The 17,431-nt window shown below is 42.0% G+C and overlaps 1 long non-coding RNA gene across 1 annotated transcript; it reads right to left on the minus strand.

The window, feature by feature from the left end:
- Window positions 1–1,585: 1,585 nt before the first annotated feature.
- On the minus strand, window positions 1,586–2,563 carry LOC131018084 (uncharacterized). The gene is made up of 4 exons (XR_009100019.1): window positions 2,283–2,563; window positions 1,984–2,203; window positions 1,805–1,871; window positions 1,586–1,719 (listed from the first exon to the last, which is right to left on the minus strand). It is a non-coding gene; the product is annotated as an uncharacterized LOC131018084 (long non-coding RNA).
- Between the last annotated feature and the right edge of the window lie 14,868 nt (window positions 2,564–17,431).

Here is a 17,431-nt window from a genome sequence, read left to right on the forward strand (position 1 = left end):
AGAAAGAACCATAAATAAAAGAAGACCGGAGAACCATTTTCAGCCTTTCGATCATCAAGATCTACGGTGGATGCATCATCTTGTTGGATGAATGCAGATCCTGGGTTCGAATCCTGAAGGGAGCATTTTATTTTTATTTTTTTAGTGCATTAATTTTAACAGCGAATGCATTAATTTTTACAGCGAATGCATTAAATTTGATGGTTCTCCCGTTCTCACTTCTCACAAATAATGTAGTTCTCTCTAGAACCACACCCTATATATATATATATATATATATATATATATATATATATATATATATATATAGGAACATGTTCTAATAAAAACCTTTTTTAAAATGAGAACTAGGAACCTAATCTTAGCCTTTAAATTTGAAGATCTAGTGGTTAGAATTAATTTGATTAATAATGCGCCTAAAATGATGGAATTTGTTTGACTTTGCCGTTTTTTTTGGTTTTTAATTAGGAGAAGGTTATATTTGTCTTTTAAGGTTTTCTTAATTAATGATAGATGTTTTGTTTTAATTTCATTTTTTTCCCTTCTTTTTCTTATTCTTTTTTCCCTTTTTAAATGTGAATTTATATAATTTAGTAGTAAAACTTCGACCTTTTCATGTTTGATGTAAAGTTTGTATTCCAATTGTCAATTGCATAGTTAAATGATTTGTTGCATTCATCAAATAATTTATTGCATATACATTTTTATTGAATTATTGAAATAAAGGGTTTTGATTGAAATAATTGGGTTTTTAATTGCATTCGTATACGTGTATTAGATTTAATTATTTTGTTTTAAAATTTTGTGATTGAAACAGTTTTCTAATAAAGATTGTATACGTAAATAAGTATTAAATTTAATTGCATAGTTAGTATTTTAAATGTTCATTTTTTTTATTTATTTTTTTGTTGCATAGATAAAATAGTGTGTTGCATATTTGAGTTTGAATTTGCATGAATCATTGTATTTAACTTTGAATTTGTTTCTGTAAATTTGTTGCATTGTATTGCATATAATTGTAAATATATGTTTTACAATTGCTTAGATTTCTGATGATGTTGCACAGATTGTATTGCATATAATTGCTCAGATATTTTTTAAAATTGTATAGAATTCTACCGAATCATAGATAAAAAATTGTATAGATTTCTACCGAATTAATTAAAGTTAAATTAATTATTATAGAAGTTTGAAACTTGTATTATAGAAGTTTGAAACTTCTTAATTTTGTAATAATTTAACTTTAATTAATTGCATAGATGCACAGCTTCGAATCAAATCATGCAGCGAATGAACTTTAGTGAATTGCATAGATGCATATTTGCAAGAGCATAGATGCACATTTTTAAGAATAAAGCAATTTCGATCTAATATCTTCATTCACCAGCTAGAAAATAATATAAAAATAACTTCAAAGTCACAAACTCATGTAGCATTTGTTCAAAGAGTTTAACATCGCATCAACTAATGATCGATTTTTTTTTTCACCAATCCAGCTAGTGAAAATATTGCATTTAATCATAATATAATTAATATACATTAAAACAGAATGCACAGCAAGACAGCAAAAAAAATAGCTTATGAAGTTGACTTTACTCTACTTTATTGAAGATTGCAGTTTCAAATATAAAGAGTAAAACAAGACAAAAGCATATTGTATGTAGCAGTATCAATTTGTTCAAGTAGCTCCTTTATATCAACTTCAAACCTCTCTTGAACCTGTTCCAGGAAAAGGGCACATTGTAAACCCAGAAAACTCTAGGAGCCCATGGAAAATAGAGAACAACATGGTGGTATTTTATACCTGATTCAGAACATCAGAATCTGATGCCGATGATACAAACGTAATTGCAAGCCCTTTAGTGCCAAATCTGAATACCATCATGCATATATTCATGGTTTAAATTGCATAGATGCACAGCTCTTAATCAAAGAATGGAATAAGCGAATTTTTAGCACATTTTAAGCAAGATTTTCACATACTTCAGTAATCTCTCCGGCGATGTCGAGTTGGCCGTTGACTTCCACAGACCTGCGGGAATGCACAGATCGGAGCACACAACCGCCGGCCAAAAATCCCGCAACCAAGACACCTTTTTTTTCAGATGCACGGACCGGTTATTGCACAGATCGGCCCCATCTTCTATTTCTCCTCCGACTCCGTTCAATTTTCTTCAAATCGGCTACTCTATAGTTTCAAGCCCTAGGTGAAATCGACAAATTTACATATGAATCTCATTTTCGAATGGTTGCACGGAAGGAATACTAAGTTAAATTTTTACCGTCGCCGCTGTTGCCGAATTCCAAGAAGATCGGTGGTTCCTCAACTGCTTCGCGTCGGCCTACAAATCGTCCGTTTGTTGCTTTGTCGCCAGCGTGCAGAACGGTGGTTCTTCAACTGCATAGAAGGCTGCGGTTCCTCAACTGCATAGAAGGCGGCGGTTACTCAATTGCAAATCGTTCATTTGCTGCTTCGTCGCCGGCGTGCAGAACAGTGGTTCTTCAACTGCAGAGAAGGCGGCGGTTCTTCAAGCCCTAGATGCACCGTAAAAGTGAAATTGTAAATGAAACTGAAATTTCTCAATACCGTGTAAATTTTTATTTTCCTTCTTTACATTTCTACCCTTTTAATTAAAATTACATTTACATTATATATTAAAATGTGCATCTCTAATTTAATCTCACCCCTTTATTTTACTAAAATCAATGGTTTAGATTAGGTTCCTAGTTTTCATCTTAAGGGGGGTTTCTATTTTAACCCCACCCTATATATATATATATATATATATATATATATATATATATAGGGATATATATATATAGGGAAGGGATCTATTGAGAAGGCTATATATTGTGAGAATTAAGATGGAATCGTGGTCACTGATTTTAAGCAATCCTACGACTCACATTAATCCTATTTTTTGGCTCCTACAAAATGGTCAAAGGTTACAATTGTAATCTATTATTATTTAAGTAACCATCTATACCATATTTAAGATACACATATCTTGGTAATTCTATGCGTATCATTAATTTCGCATATTTCCCATTTTTAATAAACTTTTTTCCATGAGTTATCAACAAACATCCGATGCTGTATATCTTCTCTGTTATTTTGCAGCTTTGGTCACACACTTCATCTGAGATTCATAGTTGACTATTTTCACACAGAGTTTCAGTTTACAACATGTCAGGTATGTAATTGGAATCGGTTATTCATAATTTTATACCGAAGTCTTGTTCATTGATAATTATGTTTACAGAGTACTAAATGTTTTACCCCAATTTACGTCCACATTCTTATGCAAACATTTACTTGATTAAATCCTTTTATTAGAACGTCTTGAATTCATATATATTATTTTGACAGTAGAGGAGTACGAGGATGATGAGTTGGTTTATCCACAATGTGATGACAAATTTAAACCTTATGTTGGGCAATTGTTTGCGAAGATAGAAGATGGATACAAGTTTTATGAGGATTATGCAGATCTGTGTGGTTTCATCTCTCGCAAAAGTACGATTGAGAGGGACCGTCCTAATGGTACGATTATTGATCGTTACCTTGTTTGTAACAGAGAAGGTTTCTGGGGTAAGGCAGATGACTCATCTTCTAAAAAAAGAAAGACTACCTCCTGTCGAGTAAAGTGCAGGGCCCGAATTATTTTTAGGATTCATACGGGGGGAGTTTACAGGGTACGCTTATTCAATGAAGGCCATAATCATAATATGGTTTCTGCTGCAAGCCGTCCCTTTATGAAGAACAAGAGAAAAGTTAGTAAGATTCATGAAATGTTTCTTATATCTGGGATAAAAGCAAGTGTAGGTCCTATGCGTACTTTTCGCATATACAAGGAAATTGTTGGCACTTATGATAAAGTTGGCTGCACAAGTTTGGATTTCAAAAACTGGCGTAGAGACTTGAGGGTCTCTGTTAATGGGTCCGATGCTCATATGGTGTTAGATACATTCAAGAACAAAAAAGACGCATGTGATGGTTTCCAATATTTCTATGACATTGATGGGGAGAACCAGCTCAAGCGTTTGATATGGACTGACAAATCATCAGTGATGAACTACAAGATGTTTGGGGAGGCTGTGTCTTTCGACGCAACATACAACACTAACAGGTTATTTTTTGTTCATTAAGTATGCTATATATATATATATAGGGTTATGTTCTATGGAGAAATTAATTTTTTTTAAATGTTATTATTAAATTGCGATTTTATTAGAAAAAAAAGAAGAAAAGCCTAAAAAACCCTTGAAAGCACAAAAAAAGCAAACTAAGGGCCGAGCCTCATTGAAACCGATCTTTAAGGAAAACCCAATCGGAAAAACCTTAAAAAGGGAAAAAGAGTACTCGTCTAAAGACGAAAACAAGTAAAAGAGATTTTTTTTTTACTGAAAGTTAGGAACGTTGAACATGTCAATAATTTTTTATGGACATAGAAATAATTTTATTGAACAATTGAGGATCGAATCTTGGAGTGCGAAATTATAAACAAATACATCTTTTCAACAAATACGTCCATTCATAAAAAATTACTGACATGTTCATCACAATTATTAATATATTCATCAAAATCTGGACACGAGATTTATTCTTAATTCTTGACCGTTTGATGGATCATGATCAATGGATTAGATTGTTCTCGCTTCTTTAAATATAGGGTGTGGTTCTAGAGAGAACTACATTATTTGTGAGAACGTGAGAACCATCAAATCTAATGCATCAACTGTAAAAATTAATGCATTCGCTGTTAAAATTAATGCACTCAAAAAAATAAAAAAAATTGCTCCCTTCAGGATTTGAACCCAGGATCTGCATTCATCCAACAAGATGATGCATCCACCGTAGATCGTGACGATCGAATGGCTGAAAATAGTTCTCTATTCTTCTTTTATTTAGTGGTTCTTTTGTGACACCCAAATCCATTTTAATTTTAAGTGAAAACGCACGCGGAAAAACTATGAATATAAATAAATATTTAATGAGAAAATCAGGAAATAAATTTTTATTTAAACATACTTTACTCAAAATAACATTTTTAGGTAATGCTAAATTCAAAATATTTGATTCGCCATTCGACCTTCCACGCGCCTCCGGCCTTTAAAAACCTGAAAATGTTAAGTATGGGATGAGCATACAGGGTACACTCAGTGTGGGAAACATGCAATCATTGTCCACGTTAATAAAATGAGAATCACATATGATTAATACATTCGTAACTGAAAGTCGCACGGTGGCATACCAAGGACCTTTCCGTCCTGGACCGATTGAGCCGGCCCCTGGCGACTGGTTGCAACCATAACTTTAACATGAAATCGCATTGTGGCATACCAAGGACTTTAATGTCCTGGACCCATTGAGCGGACCCCTAGCGAAATAATTTAATGCAACTCATATATGGTAAACACATAATATTAAAATGGACAAAGATTAACCACATCATGTACTGAAATAAATCCCACACCTGAATTTTGAACTTGAACTTGAACTTGAAAGTTAATTCTGATAATTCAAAGTAAAATCCATGTCCTAGTCGTGCCGCACCTAGTCAGATAAATTCAAATAATAACATATAAGGGCCTAATTGAACTTTAAAAATAATAATAATAATAATAATAGTTTAAATCTTAAGAATTTATTATCATAAAATCATTTGAAAATAATTGGTCTAATGAATAATAAAAATGCATGCTTCTTTTGAGTTGGGTTTTAATAAAATCAGGTCCAATGTAATAATGAAAATTTAAAATATGAAGTCCATATGATATTTAAAAAGAGTCCAATCATTTAAGTAACGTAAGCCCATGCTTTAAGCCCAATACCCATTTTCTTCTCTTCACTCTAATTTAAAACCCTCACACACACACCTCACTTCACAAACTCACGCAGCCTCTTCACTCCCTCTCTCTCAGCCGCTCTCCCCTCACCTCTCTCCCTTCTCGGCCTTCTGCCGCCGCCACCAGACGACACGCCGCCGCCGGAGGCCGGCGACTCTGCCTCCCCCTGTCCTCTCCTGAACCTCTCTCTCTCTCTCCATCAACTTCTCTCCCCCTTTCTGCCCTTCTCCTCGCCGCTCCAAGCCGTGGCTGACTCCTCCTCCGGCCTCATCCTTCGCCAGCCGTCGCCTGCTCCTGCCCAACACCGCCCTCACCTTTCTCTCTTCAGCCGACAGCGCGGCCACCCTCGCCGTCCCACGACAGAGAGCAGCGGTTGGTCAGGCCGCTTCCCTCCGTCTCCATTCGGCGCTGCTGCTGCCATGCTTCTTCTCCACCACCGGTCGCCACCCCAGCTTCTCTCCGCTGCCGCCTTGGCGCATGCAGCGCACGGCGGTGCTGTCCAACCACCCCTTCCCCCTGTTCCTAAGCCACCATCCCTCTTTCACTACTTCTATTTTCTTTTGAGATTCGTTCAATTTGGTTTTTCTTATGAAATACAGATAAAATGATTCATTTATGCAGTGTAAAGAAAAGGAAAATAGAATTTGTGGGTGTTTTTGATTTTTGATGCAGATATGAAAATAATGAAGAAAATTGTGAATAAAATTTCATAGCTTTACAAAATAACTAAAATTACCGATTGACATTTCTGCAGTAGGTAGGAAGAAACAGGATGAATTATATAAGACTGAATCTTTTTGTTGGATTTGTTGGGTAAATGCAGTGAAGTAAAGAGATTTATATACCGGGTTGAATTCGTGCTGCATAAGAATGAATTTGTGGTGTACAAAATTAAGATGATTTGAATGGCTGTGGAGGAAGCTTAAACGTGGCTGGCAAGAATAAAAATGTGGCTGGAAAATCATGCTTACTTCTCAAGATTGAGAATTTAAAATATAACTGAAGATGAAAAATCAAAGTTATGGTTGAGGAAAAAACACGGTGCTGTCTCAGCAATTTTAATAAAGAAGCTGTCAAATTTTCGACACAGTGATAATAAATGAATGCTGATAACTTAAAAGCTAATGGGCTTATATATTATTCGAGCCCAACCAAATAAATATGGCCCAAAAGAAATTAATCTATAAAGAAATAAAAGCCCAATAACAAAGAATTCATGTATGTACTTGTTCATAGCCCAATCTTTGAGCCTAAAACTTTTATAAAGTAATAATCTAAAATTTATTCATCTAACTAGGGGCGCCACTAGATAAATTTACGAGCTTGACTTGTAGATATATATATTTTAAGAACTCGAAAATATAATAATTTCTAAATAAAATTTGCAAAGGAAGTAAATGGTTTTGGGCTGTGACATCTGATGAGGAGTAAGGATCCCATCAGCCATCCTACCCCGAACAAGGATAGCGGCGCCGACTTAGCTCCGGGACACACTCGGCCCAAGAAGCGTGAATACACCACACGATCGCCGAAATAACACAACGACGATGATTAATGTCGGCGCAGATTAAGAAAGAAGCTGGCTTAAACCCCAAGCCCACTAGGATCGAAAGAAGCAAAGCCATATCATAAGAGATAGCGGCGCCGTCAAATATCTGCGCAGACTAGGGAGGACAGTGCAACACTAAAAGTGACATACGGAGAAGACTTAAGGAGTGAAAACAACCAGTAATGAGAGCTGGAAAAGAGCACGTGTTTAACAAAAAGCTGCAAAATAGTTAGAGAGTTTGTTAGTAGAGAGAGAAATGTTCACGTACGCCGCATGTGGAGTACGTGAACAACACGAAAAGCCCATTTTACCCTTCGCCCTAATGTAATCCTATAAATACGCTTTGTAAACCAATATTTGATATGCAATTTTTACCTTAAGAAATCTCATCTGCAAGTTTTCAAGCAAATCCCATCTCACACTGCGATACAGGTGATTCTGACGTCCTTTTCCGACTAGTTTAGATAGGTTTGAACGTTAGACTTCACCAACTGGCGCCGTCTGTGGGAAAATGTGGGCTAAGGCGTGAGATTTGAGAGAGTGTCTGAGTGTCCTCGTCCATATTTGGTTTAGATCTGTTCATCCTGGCATAAATCAAAGGGAAGAAGGGGGGTTTCGTTACCAAGCCTGCGTTTATGGCTACACTTTACCGCATTTGAGGTTTATACGTAGAAAGGGGTGGAATAATCAAGTGATTTGTGCATAAATGTTTAAACATGGCTTATTTTGCGTTTATAATGGATGAAATGTATGTTTGTTGTTTGTATCGGCAATCCACTGGGATTTTCGGGATCTTGGTGGCCTCTGTCACCTTGCATGAAGGGAGGGGAAATAGCAGGGGAAGGAGACGGTTTATTCAAATATTTTTTGGGAACTGTGCCATTTTTGAATTTTTCTTTGGGAACTGTGCTATTTTTGAATTTTTGAACTTTTCTATACGTGTTGTGCATTAATGTTACTTGCTTAATTTTGATGCATTCCTGGTGCGATACAGAGAGGTAACTCTCTTTCTGTGTTTCTGATGTTTCACTGTTTATTTTGGCTAACCTTTGTGCTTCTCCGAGAGCATTTTCTACCGGAGAGGACCTTCCGTTGCGGAAATGTCCTTTACCTAATTATGAACGACGGGAACTCTGTTTCACCTTTTTTCTGGGTTTATTTCCTAGAAGATGGGGATGTTCATCTCAGAAAGAACTGCAAAGAGGATTTCTATAAATTCCTTTCTATCTATGGATTTCCGTACATTTAATCGAGAATCGTTCCATGGGCCGAAGTTCGTGGGTTTTTCTGGGGCTTATCTTTTATTGGAATACTTATGGGCCCACCTACCTCCGATATAACACAGCGACATCTGCGCAGCCCGCCTGCGCCGGTATACTTCTCCAACCTTGACTCATTATTTCTTATCTTACTGCGATACAGTGAACAGGTACTTTACAATGGCAACTCATCAACACTGCAAGGATCTAAACAAGGATTTCGAAGCCGCTACAGGGAACACATCTGCCAAACCTACTGACGACACATCGACTAAGGGAGTCGACTTGACTGGGCTTACGCCGCCGGGTTTCACTACGATCAACAACATGATCCCTGCTTCTGTACAATCTAATATGGGAGCAAATATGCCCGCCGTGGCAACTATCACTACAGCACCAGGGCCAACCAATGTCCCTATCAATGACCAAGTTTTGGCTATGCTCAACTATGCAACTATTCACTCTTTATTGGGCATTACTCAGCCAGCAGCCTCGCCAGAGGGAATCATAGCCGCTCAGAAAGCAGCAACCGCGCCTGCGCAGGCAGGGGGAGGAGAGACAGCGATGGCCGCTCAAACAGGAATAGACAGAGGAGAAGAAGGAGGAAAGAACAAGCGGAAGTTTGTTACGAACAGTGTCCAGATCGAAGATGTGACTGATTCAACCAGCGGGACCACTCCGCAGCGCATCTTAGGGGCACACAAGGACAATGACAGGCTGAAGGAAAAAGTATCTTTCCTCCGAGACCAGCTGAAAAGTCTGGAGACAGAACTCAGAGAGCACGATCATAACACAGAGGTGAACAAATTCCCCGACCAGCACGGACTGAGACCTGAAGAGCCTCGGAGGGAGCTCCTCAAAAGAAGTCGGCGCAGGCCGAATGATACCATATTCACAAGAGACCGGGAGGGACACCACTCCGACATCCCTATATCAACACCTACTCACAAGAGCCCTTTCTCGGAGGAAATATTGTTGGAACCCCTACCAGCAAATTACCGCCCCATCTCATTGGATTATGATGGCACCGCAGATCCGGAGGTGCATATAGCTCGTTTCGAGGGGCTGGCGGCGCTACATCAGTATGGGGAGGGAATCAAATGCAGGATCTTCGCCACGACTCTATCGGGCATGGCCCAGCGATGGTTCCACAATCTGAGAAGTAATTCTATATACTCATATGATGATCTTCATCTCATGTTCATGAGACAGTTTGCCAGCGCAAAGCGGGTGGGGAAAACACCAATTTCCTTGATGGACATCAGGCAGGAACCACAAGAAACACTTCGGGAATATGTGGCACGATTTAACACAATCGCGTTAGACATACCAGACGCCGAATCTCAGATTAAGTGGTATGCTTTCGCTAGAGGGTTAAAACAAGGCCCGCTCTTTGAGGCACTCCAGATCAAGCCGCCCACTAGTTTCGAAGACATCATGACGATAATACCGGGATACCTCCAACTGGAAGACGCTAAAATGGCAAGGAAGGCAGAGGCTGACAAGCTCAAACCTAAGAAGCAAGACAGCGCAGACGCTGGAGAAAAATACATCCCGAGAAATCCCTACCGAGGTTTACCTCCCAGAATCCCAACAAGGGCCATCGAAGCTGGAGCAGGCTCATTAATCACGGCGCAGACAGAGAAGAGGGAAGAGCGCGGGGGTTACCGAGATGATTTACAAAATCCAACTCAATGGAATCGTCACATAGACGAAATTTTCCACCAGATCAAAGAAGAGAATTATTTCAGAGCTCCAAAGGATTACCAACCCGGAGCCCCAGCCCCAGGCAGGAACAATTTGTTATGTGAATATCACAACCGTTACGGTCATCTCACCCGCGAGTGCGGACATTTGAAGCATCTGCTGGAAATTTTGGTCAGGAAAGGGTTCCTGGATCAATTCATAGAAAGACCACGAGGCTCATATAGAGAGAACCGTTACGACGAACGTAGGGAGGATGAGCGGCGCCGACGGGATGACACCCGCCACGACCATGAGGACAGGGAAAGAAGACACAGACATGAGGAGAGAAGGGAAAAAAGAAATCATAGGCGAGATAGCCAGGACAGACACAACCCCGCAAACCACGCCCAGTATGACAGAGAGGTACACATGATTACAGGAGAAAATAATATTCCAACATCTAACAGGGCCAAAAAACAATTGGCCCGCACGGTCAGATCTGGATACTATGACAAAGCTGTCATGACAATCAACACCGCGCCCGATGAACCGATAATATCCTTTGGACCAAAGGATGCTAGGTCTTTATTCTATCCTCATGACGACGCCTTGGTATTTTCTGCCAATGTGGCCAACGTATTGGTACACCGCATCTTTGTTGATTCAGGCAGCGCCGTCAACATCTTATATCTAGAGTGCTGGCAGGCAATGGGTTTGGAGGCTAAGTTAGAGCCCGCTGTGGCTCATCTTTATGGGTTTTCAGGGGAATCAATCCTACCGGTGGGAATAATTGAGTTGCCAATGACGATAGGGAAACCATGGGGAAAAAAAACCCGAATGGTCAAGTTCTTGGTCATCGACGCACCGAAACCCTCTTACAACATGATCTTTGGGAGACCGGCGCTGAACTCTTTTAAAGCAATCATCTCTACTCTTTACTTGAAGATGAAGTTCCCCTTGGAAGGAGGCAAAATTGGTGAAGTGTGGGGAGACCAGGCTGTGTCGAAGAAATGCCATGTACAAGTATTAACTCAATACTCCGGACAAAAGCGAGAAAGGTCAGTACACCAAGTAGAGGCAAGCAAGAAGGGAAAAATTGGAGTGATCACGGCTTCAGAGCCCGAGCGGAGAGAGATCGCAGAGCTGCAAGGGGGAAATGATAAAACACCCCTCGTCACTACCAATGATACGTGCATGGTTATTGAGCTTTTCAAGGATAAGGAGGGATTTACCACTAAAATCGGGGCACATATGGAGCCAGAATTGCAAAGAAAAGTAATAGCCTGCCTGCGCAGAAACGCTGACGTATTCGCGTTCACTACGACGGACCTGAAAGGAATCGACAGAGAGCTAGCCGAGCATCGTTTGAACGTGGATCCCACGATCAAGCCAGTCAAGCAAAAGATGAGACACTTCGGTACTGAAAAGGATGCTGCTATTCGAGAGCAGATACAGGCGTTATTAGAAGCGGGACATATCATAGAAGTGCAATACCCGGACTGGGTGTCAAACGCTGTCATGGTGGAAAAGAAGGCTAAGACTTGGAGGATGTGTGTAGACTACCGGGACCTCAATGCAGCCTGTCCAAAGGATTGTTACCCATTGCCACGGATTGACCAGTTAGTAGACGCAACGTCAGGATGCGAACTTTTGTCAATGATGGATGCTTACCAAGGATACCATCAGGTTAAGATGTACAAGAACGATGTTATTAAAACAGCATTCGCAGTCTGCACAGGGATCTTCGCATATGTGAGTATGCCATTTGGACTAAAAAACGCTGGGGCTACTTACCAGAGAATGATGGACAGAATCTTCAAAGATCAATTGAAAGAAAATGTGTCGGTCTATGTAGATGACATGCTGGTACGCAGTACTGAAGCACGCACACATGCGGACGACTTGGAGGAAATCTTCTCGGTGATACGAAGACACAAGCTCATGCTCAATCCGGCTAAATGTACCTTCGGGGTGTAGTCGGTAAAATTCCTGGGATACAAGGTTACGCCTGAGGGGATAGAAGTGAATGCAGACAAAGTTAGAGCTATTATTGACATGACGGCGCCGCGGAACGTCAAAGAGATACAAACACTGAACGGATGAATAACTGCACTAAGTCGGTTCATATCGAGGTCAGCAGAAAGAAGTCTGCCCTTCTTCAAAATTTTGAGAAAGGAAAGTCGATTCGAGTGGAGTAGCGAGTGCCAGCAAGCCTTCGAGGACCTCAAGGAATATCTCAAAGGACTACCCGTCTTGACCAAACCGATACCGGGGGAGCCACTATATCTATACACTTCGGTGGGGGTAGAATCTTTGAGCGCTGTGCTAGTGCGGGAGGAAGGGGGTACGCAGAAGCTAGTTTATTTCGTGAGCAAAATCATCCAAGGAGCGGAGATCAGATACACTGCAGTGGAGAAAACAACTTATGCTATCATGATCACGGCAAGAAAGTTGCGCCCATACTTTCTGTCACACAAAGTTATCGTCAGAACAGCGTTGCCTTTTCAACAAATCCTGGGGAGGCCAGACCTCGCAGGAAGAATGGTAAAATGGGCCATTGAGCTGGGCGAATATGACGTGGCGTTCGAACCGCGTACAACCATTAAAGCACAGGCCTTAGCTGACTTCATTCAAGAGACCACGAGATGGCCGTTGCGAGGACCATGGACGGCGCAGGTCGACGGTTCCGTCACCAAAGAGGGGTGTGGAGTCGGAATATACATTGAATCGCCAGAGGATGGAACCTACCAGTTTGCGATCAAGTTCGAGGACAAGCTGTCAAATAACGAGGCAGAATATGAGGCAGTGATAAGGGCTGCCCATATCTTGAAGGAGCTCAGAGCAGACACAGCAATAATCAAGACCGATTCGCAACTGGTAGCCTAGCAGTTGAGAGGCGAATGTGAGGTTCGCGATGACAGAATGCGAGCTTATTATGATCGGATGCAGCAGCTCAAGGAAAAATTTGAAGAATTGAAAATAATACAAGTACCCCCGGAAGAAAATCGAAGGGCTGACTTGCTAGCAAGGATGGCCAGCGCCGTTGAACAATCATGGAATGACGAAATCACACTCTTGTTTGAACCAAAGAAGAGCCCAGGGATTCAAGTCTGCGCCGTCGAAGTGGGGGATGATTGGCGAGTCCTAATTATTCATTTCTTACGTACGGGAGAAAGAATGGAGGGAGACACAGCAAAATACGCTAGATATGAAAATTTCTGTTTGATCAACAACCAGCTTTATAAGAGATCTTTCACGAACCCGTTCCTTAAATGCTTATCAGCGGAGGAGGCAGAATTCGCTCTAAAGGAAATCCATCAGGGATGCTGTGGAAACCATGCAGGATACAAAGACCTGACCAGAAAAATCATCAGAGCAGGCTTTTACTGGCCTGGCATCGACAGGGATACCAAAGCTTATGTAAAGAAGTGCGAATCTTGCCAAAGACATGCGCCAAGGATTAACGTCCCGGGGGAAGAAATGGGGGTGATGTACTCGGCGTATCCTTTCGACAAATGGGGAATTGATATCGTGGGTAAACTGCCAACAGCGCCGGGAGGAAAATGTTTCTTGATAGTGGCAGTAGACTATTTCTCGAAATGGGTGGAGGCAGAGGCTGTAACAAGGGTGGATGAGACCACCGTCGAAAAGTTCATCTGGAAAAATATCTGTTGCAGATACGGGGTGCCCAGAGTTCTAATATCAGATAATGGAGCACAGTTCACTAGTCAAAGAATCGAGGATTTTTGTTCAAGGATGGACATCGAGCAGAGATTCGTCTCAGTAGCCCATCCCCAAGCCAATGGTCAAGTCGAGCTGGCTAACCGCACTATCTATGAGGGAATCAAGAAAAGACTAGAAAGAAGCAGAGGACGATGGGCAGAGGAATTGGACACGGTCTTGTGGGCGCTGCGTACCAGTCCCAAAACAGCCACAGGTGAAGCCCCGTTCACTTTGGTTTATGGCTCAAATGCGGTCATTCCAGCAGAGGTAAGGTTAGAATCACATCGAATTTGTACATATGATCCGGTGCAGAATGAAGAACTGCGCAGGCTTGAACTGGACCTCATAGATCTAAAGCGAGAAGAAGCCCAGGTCAAGGCTGCCAAGTACAAAAGCATCATTAAAGCAGGGTATGATAAGAAGGTCAAGCAGCGCCGATTCCAGAAGGGCGATCTGGTACTCAAGCGCGCGGATGCTCTGAAAGCTACCGGGAAATTTGAAGCTAACTGGGAAGGACCATATATCATCACCGAAGTCTTAAAGGGCGGAGCCTATCATGTGTCTGATCAGGAGGGGAGAGTTCTCGAGAGGCCGTGGAACATCAATCACCTCAAGAAATTCTATGTGTGAATCTTATTCATGTCCCATCATTATGTAGACCAGATACTCTTTTTCCCCACAGGGGTTTTAATGAGGTCTGGGGCCATGGTCGTCATCAATAAAGATCTATGGTTTTAGGGGAAATTCGCCTCTTATGTTTTCTTCAACATAATTTACAACACAGGTTAAGAAGACGACGCAAGCACAAATTCAAGGCATAAATTGCACGACGAAGGCATTAATTGCACAAATTCAAGGCATAAATTGCACGACGAGGGCATTAATTGCACAAACTCAAGGCATAAATTGCACAATTCAAGGCATAAATTGCACGACGAGGGCATTAATTGCACAAATTCAAGGCATAAATTGCACGACGAAGGCATTAACTGCACAAATCCAAGGCATAAATTGCACGACGAAGGCATTAACTGCACAAATTCAAGGCATAAATTGCACAATCCAAGGCATAAATTGCACGACGAAGGCATTAACTGCACAAATTCAAGACATAAGTTGCACAATTCAAGGCGTAAATTGCACGACGAGGGCATTAATTGCACAAATTCACGGCACAAGTTACACGACAAGGGCAATAATCATAGAAATATCAAGCAATGGATCGCACGAGGAGGCCATTATTAGCAAGAGCTCATCTGCGCCGCTGCTGTCGATTTCACTCAAAACGTCACCCCTAGGATTCGAGGCGATTGATCAACAAATAAGAATATGGGACGATGACCACAAGAGCATCAATCACGAAATAAGGGCATTAATTGCGTACGCTAAACTATAAATTGCAATGCCTAAGACATTAACTGCACAATACAAGATGTGAATTGCAAAGTCTAAGGCAATACGAGGATATCAATGGTAGCGGTTGAGGCATTAACTTTAAGGTTTAAAACACGATGATCCAGGTCCCCCAGTCAGCGCAGAACGAGGTCTCGAGTCTGCGCAGACAAATATTTTGTCTAGAGAATCAGCCAAGATTTCCATGGTTGAACCGCGAGTCCGAACATTCTGACGAACATGGGGGTGTAGAGCACCAACCAAGATTACGGGCCTAGTTGTCATTCAGGGAATAATCTGATTCGAGAAATATCATTGCGCAATAGCAGCAAAGAATTTACGAGTAACACACAACATTTACAAAAAACCAAACAAGAAATAGTGAAAGAGATACCAAAAAGGAAAGATTCATACGGGAGCCAAACAAATTACAAAGTACAAAGATTCATACGAAGTTCCCATTACAAGTACACGAAGTCCGCAAAATCAGAAGATGGAGTGTTCTAGCATCTAAGGGTCGGAAGGTGGAGTTGGGGGCTTGTCTATCTGTATCTCCTCATCTGTGTTGCCACCGCTGTCCCCACCGGAAGGTTCGGGCTGCGGAGATGCCGGCGCGATAGAAGCCGGCGCCGCCACGATCACAGGAGCTAGCTCATAGAACACTCCGCCACCTGGGTAGTTACCCCGGACTGAGCGGATACGAGAGCGGATCTCGTCCATATAAGGCGTCCTGATAAAGGGACGAGCAGGCAGAGTAGGCGGAGGGTTAGCACCACGGCCCATCACAAACAAGTTGATAGCCTTGTCTACAATAGGGAACCACCACTCGGGAGTCGGTGGCGAATCAGCGCGGATACCCAAAATTTTTCCAAGAGCATTGGAATCGATGGCACGCAGCACCGCATCATTTTCGCACAAGGCTCTCTGCTCGGGAGAAGCTTGAGTCAAGTCAAGAGTAAGCTGGGTAGACTCCTTGACAAGCCATTTCAACGCTGGGGCAGCAGCAGTCAGCAATTCGGGGGTACAGGTGAAGGCGATGATAGTTTCTTGCAACATGATACGCAAGAACGCACCTCCGGGGAAAGAAAATAGCGCAGCCGGTGTTGCTTAATGCCATTCTGAAAAGCCGCGTTTTCTTTCGCCACGATCTCCTGCTTGAGGGCAGCCAACTTCTCCGCATGATCTTGGGCGGCGGCTGCAAGTTCTTTTTCATTCTCATGCTTCACGCGCGCTAACTCTCCCTGAACCCGAACCAGCTCCGTATCAACGGACAACCTCTCAGCCTTCAACTTCTCGTTTTCCTCTCGCAAACGGCGAGCTTCCTCCTCAGCAGTAGTACATCGGGCCAGCGCCGCTAGGAACTCCTTATCTTTGGTCTGCACCTCGCCCTCTGCACGAAGAAGACTTCGAACAACGGCCAAACATTCAACTCTGGCCTGCGCAGATGAAATAACAAAGGAACTTAGGGAATACACATCTAAAAAGCGAAAATGGAATAAACGAAAATGAGCCCACCTTCTCAATCGTCATCACAAGGCCATCTGCCATCTGCTGGCGGTTCAAGGACTCCTGAGCTTGAAGATCAGCAGGGGCAATCTGGGCGATCATTTGAGATCGACACTCTTCACCAGTTAGATCGCCAAGAACACGAGGGGCGATCCCCGCTCCAAAAGACACCCCAACATCGCAGGAACGGTGAGGAGAAATAGGCATCTGAGCAGAGGAGGTAGCATCCTCTGAATACAATACGACGGTTTCCGGCTGCGCCGCAGACGTCGTGGTTTTCTTTTTCTTCTGCTGCAATTGCCTCTTAGTCGAAACACCTTTTCGTTTCTTCAGAACCGGAGGATCATCCTCTTCCATATTTCCGGTATCTCCATCGCGAAGCTGGGGACGTCGAGAACCGGAAGACCCCGCGGCAATGGCTTGCGCGGCGTCGCCTACAGTCTGCGCAGCCGAAGATGGTTCAACA

This window comes from Salvia miltiorrhiza, chromosome 3, assembly GCF_028751815.1.
Source record: "Salvia miltiorrhiza cultivar Shanhuang (shh) chromosome 3, IMPLAD_Smil_shh, whole genome shotgun sequence".
Taxonomy (NCBI): domain Eukaryota; kingdom Viridiplantae; phylum Streptophyta; class Magnoliopsida; order Lamiales; family Lamiaceae; genus Salvia; species Salvia miltiorrhiza.